General features: G+C 34.7%; 1 long non-coding RNA gene and 1 pseudogene across 1 annotated transcript; both read right to left on the reverse strand.

Annotated features, from left to right (window-relative positions):
- Nucleotides 1-5,078, reverse strand: part of LOC106752968 — a 192,900-nt pseudogene that overhangs the window by 31,281 nt on the left and 156,541 nt on the right.
- LOC106753006 lies at nt 740-1,518 on the reverse strand. Its single transcript, XR_001375182.2, has 3 exons — nt 1,189-1,518; nt 970-1,122; nt 740-793 (listed from the first exon to the last, which is right to left on the reverse strand). It is a non-coding gene; the product is annotated as an uncharacterized LOC106753006 (long non-coding RNA).

A 5,078-nucleotide genomic window follows, 5' to 3' on the forward strand; every position in this document is an offset into this window, starting at 1 on the left:
AGTGAACCAAGTTTAAACTTTCAATTGTCAAGACAAACATGACAATAATAAAACTAATGTTAGAAATGTGGCAACATTTTCGTTTTTCTCTGCCTATTTACAGTGTAGAAAAGAGAGTATGGAGAATTATATTGTATTTGGTGAGACATAGAACCTGATGAATACCCAATATTCAGTCTCAGCTCAACATTCAACGAGAACTCTTGTTCCCATTCTTTCCCTCTATACCAAATGTAACGATAGTGTACTTCCCATCTCCTTTGTTGTTTGTTACATACACCTTACTTACAGAAATCTCTCAGAACCTCATTGTTTGAGAGCAATTTATCTTCAATTAGATTAAAAGGCTATGACAAATGCAAGGACGATACTGTTCTATAGCAGAATCCTATATATGTTGACATTTCACATCTATGGTTAGAACTTAGACCAAAACTTGGATACTTAATGGGAAATCACCGTAATTAATATNGAAACAATTGTATTCTCCATGGCCANTTTTCAGAAAGGCTCTCTTACAGTTATACAGTAATGTGCTTGCCATCATTATGCTAACAAACTTTTCTTCATCATATATGTTTCACCTTAAAATAAAATATTTTCTCTAATTTAAACAAACATGACAATAGTAAAACAAGTGGGAATATTGGAATCCTTGATATAGTTTAAACAAAAAACATTGCATAGACATAAAAATAAATACCTGCAAATGGTTAACCATATCAATCATGCTCACCCTAGACCCTTCTTGCTGTTGCCTGAGAATCCACTGGTACAATTCCCCTTGTCAAGACTAGACGAAAGCAACATTAATCACATAAGAAACAAAACAAAGAATCAGATTACTATCAAGACATCCAAAGTCCAAACACAATAAACAACAATCTCTAGTTTCTCGAAGAAACAAACAAATTGGAAATGGGAGAAGTGCACAAATTGAGTTAAACAACAAAGATTTGGTACCCATACTTGGTTTTGTTCTCTCTTTTGACCCTCTCTCGGAGGTCTGACGCACAAATTCCCTTCGCTTGCTCCCCACTCACCGACCACTATCCTCTCTAAAAACGACTATTATCTANTACTTATCATGATCTTGCCTTCGTCTCTCGCTCCTTCCCATTTCTGAAAGAAAAATGAACCATGACCAATCGAAAGAGAAATCAATGAAAAGAGAAGGAAGAGACGAACCAGTGCGAGGAAGAAAGAAGAAAACGAACGTGCGAGGAAGAAAGGGAGAAAGGAATGAAAACAAAGAAATGAAGGAAGGGATTTTAGGGTTCAGAGGNATTTTTTAGAGGGAAAAAGGGTTTTGATTGTTAGAGGGAAAAAGGGTTTAGTNTGATTTTTAGAGGGAGATGGGATTTTGGATTCAGNACAATGAAATTTTACAATTTAGAAAAAAAATTAGTTTAAAATTTTTAAAGAGAAGAAAAGTAAAAAAATTAGGAAATAAAGGAAGAAAATATATTATTATTTGAAGGGGTTATAAACCTCCCTTGAACATGATTAAAACTCCCACTATTTTGGACAGTTAGATAATTTAGATTAAACATTTTATAATATGTTAATTTGAGGGGGGTTTTTTATAACCTCCGCTAGATAACCTCTTCTAAATAAGGTTTTTTTTGTAGTGTAAAACACTTAAGTTAAGTCTCTTAAGAGTCAAAAGTTGGTTTTAGAGATATTATGCTTGTTTTGCATTGTTTTCCAGGGTTTTTCGATGAATTAAAGATGGAAGTAAAGTAAGGTTGACTTAGACCCATAAAAGAAGGAGAAAAATGATGAAAATAAGGGTCAAACAAGTTGTTGAGGACCAGAATGGACCGCTGAGCGCTCAGAGCGATTAGAGGCAAACCACTGAGCGGTCAAATTAGGCGCCTGGGCGGTTGTCTGTTTTTTTAGCTAGATTCTGTAAATCTTTCTGTTATTTATCTGTTATCTTTTTGGGCTTATATATAGCCCCAGTGTGAATTAGATAGGGATTCTTTTGGCAGAGAGAACGTCCAGAGCCATTCCACACACCTTGGAGGAGATTTATTGGATGCTTAGGCTCCTTCTTATAAAATCTAGGGTTTGCTTTTTACATTCATTCATTATTTTCATCTAGTTTCACCATGTCAATGGTGAACTAAACCCTTTGTTGTTGGGGAACAATGTAATCTTTTGAAACTCTCATATATTGAAATTCTTATTTATTTTCATATGCTTGTCATATACTTGTTTATCAATTGTTGGGTTCTCATCTATGCTCAAAGCTTTTATTGTTTAACTCATTCAATAANACAATGAAATTTTACAATTTAGAAAAAAAATTAGTTTAAAATTTTTAAAGAGAAGAAAAGTAAAAAAATTAGGAAATAAAGGAAGAAAATATATTATTATTTGAAGGGGTTATAAACCTCCCTTGAACATGATTAAAACTCCCACTATTTTGGACAGTTAGATAATTTAGATTAAACATTTTATAATATGTTAATTTGAGGGGGGTTTTTTATAACCTCCGCTAGATAACCTCTTCTAAATAAGGTTTTTTTTGTAGTGTAAAACACTTAAGTTAAGTCTCTTAAGAGTCAAAAGTTGGTTTTAGAGATATTATGCTTGTTTTGCATTGTTTTCCAGGGTTTTTCGATGAATTAAAGATGGAAGTAAAGTAAGGTTGACTTAGACCCATAAAAGAAGGAGAAAAATGATGAAAATAAGGGTCAAACAAGTTGTTGAGGACCAGAATGGACCGCTGAGCGCTCAGAGCGATTAGAGGCAAACCACTGAGCGGTCAAATTAGGCGCCTGGGCGGTTGTCTGTTTTTTTAGCTAGATTCTGTAAATCTTTCTGTTATTTATCTGTTATCTTTTTGGGCTTATATATAGCCCCAGTGTGAATTAGATAGGGATTCTTTTGGCAGAGAGAACGTCCAGAGCCATTCCACACACCTTGGAGGAGATTTATTGGATGCTTAGGCTCCTTCTTATAAAATCTAGGGTTTGCTTTTTACATTCATTCATTATTTTCATCTAGTTTCACCATGTCAATGGTGAACTAAACCCTTTGTTGTTGGGGAACAATGTAATCTTTTGAAACTCTCATATATTGAAATTCTTATTTATTTTCATATGCTTGTCATATACTTGTTTATCAATTGTTGGGTTCTCATCTATGCTCAAAGCTTTTATTGTTTAACTCATTCAATAAACGTTGTTAGTCTTTAGTGATATGGGGACGTTCGGTAATGTCATGAACTGGTGGGAAATTCCTTGATTATGTGTTATCACCTAGGGATAGGGATAGGATGGTCAATTGCATTTGCTTCAGCACGCATTGCATTATTAGTTACTAGGGGAGGCTAGGGATAGCAAGCCAGTAATTAGTAATAGGCTCTTTTCACCAAGGAATTGGGCTAAGGGTAATTCAGAAAGTTTGCATGACAATTAGATAAACAAGTGAATTAAATAAGAAGAGTAGATATATGAGAGTGGATAAGATGAAATTGTAAACCCCAACAACATCATTCATCCATAGTTCTCAAAACCAATTGAATCAATTGCATTGAATGTTTATTTTTATTCTTTGCATATAACCACCAACATTATTCTTTTCTCAAGTCTTACAAGATTAGGTTACATGAAAGTTAAGGCCTAAGAGTCCTTTGGGAAAACGATACTCGGACTTACCCGTTTATATTACTTGATAACGATCTGGTACACTTGCCAGGGACTTGAAGAGTAGAAGAAAGTTTTTGGATGCATGGTTCTTGAAGAGAAACCGTTTTATGCTTGTAGGAGAGAGGAATTTGCTTCATTTAAGTTTTTGCCATTTTTGGACCAACACAAAAGATGCTTGTTTTGACTCACGGAAGGTTTCCACTTTTGAACTTTGTCTTTTACTTGCATTTTAGCTGCCGAGAATAACACAAGAGAATGGAAGTTTATGGTGTTTATTTTCATTAGACCTTGCTTACATGGCACATTGGTTGGACCATCCAAAGTATCTTCCATTTGCTTACGTCAATTGTGTCTTAGTTTGTGGATTTCATTTTATTTTGCTTCATGGGTGGAGAGAATGGATGGTATTGTATGATGTGGAAGGCACATGTTAATTTCCTTGGAAAATGGTGCACATGGGAGAAGAAGTCAACACATTTGGTGGCTTATTGAAGCAAGAAAGTCAAGTTTGGATATGGTGCTTGGTGACTCACGTCCATGAGGTTCTATTTGGCTAATTGGACTTTTAAAATTGATTGCTAATTCTCATTTAGTCAAGTAATTTGCTAGGATTAAATTAGGCTTATTGGTTTCTTTGGTTTTTAATTAATTTATTTAATATGTTGAGTTTAATGTGTTTGAATTAGTGTGGAGTTTAATTAATTATTTTTAAATGTGTTTGTTAATTTGTTTGCAAGAGTATTTGATGTTTGAATGTTGTCTAAGGTTTTTAATAGTGTTAGTTTAATTCCCATGCCAGCTTAAATTAGTTTGTTTGCATCCGTGTCTTTATTGAGTTCCTTAATTTCTGCAAAAACCTTTCAAACCCCCCCCCCTTCTTGTTAGACTCGATTCTCGAACCGAAAATTGGTCTTTGGGAGACGACCTAGGGGTCATTCCCTAGCTATACTGCATTTCTCATATGCAATCAAATTTGTATGGGTTGCGACAGCCCATCAATCTCCTTAGGAAGTTGTGAGAGAATCTTTGTCAAATTATCTAGCCTTTGAGTTAGAAGATGATTTTGAGCTAGCATAGCATCATCTGCAGGCAAGTGCAAAACTCCTCTCTTTTGAACAAGTGCGCCCCTTTCACTGTAAGTTTCTGATAACGGTCTAAATACCGTTATTTTCATGCTTAAATTTGATGGTAAAACACATCCTTTATGGCTTAGAATGAGCCTTAAATCAAGTAAAACACTTCGTTGTGTCTTGTGAGAGTCAAAAGTTGGTTTTAGCGATATTATGCTTGTTTTACATTGTTTTGCAGGGTTTTTAAATGAATTAAAGATGGAAGTAAAGTAAGGTGGACTTAGACCCATGAAAGAAGAAGAAAAATGATGAAAAGAAGGGTCAAGTGAGCCGCTGAGCGCCAGAATGG

This window comes from Vigna radiata, unplaced genomic scaffold, assembly GCF_000741045.1.
Source record: "Vigna radiata var. radiata cultivar VC1973A unplaced genomic scaffold, Vradiata_ver6 scaffold_122, whole genome shotgun sequence".
Taxonomy (NCBI): Eukaryota; Viridiplantae; Streptophyta; class Magnoliopsida; order Fabales; family Fabaceae; genus Vigna; species Vigna radiata.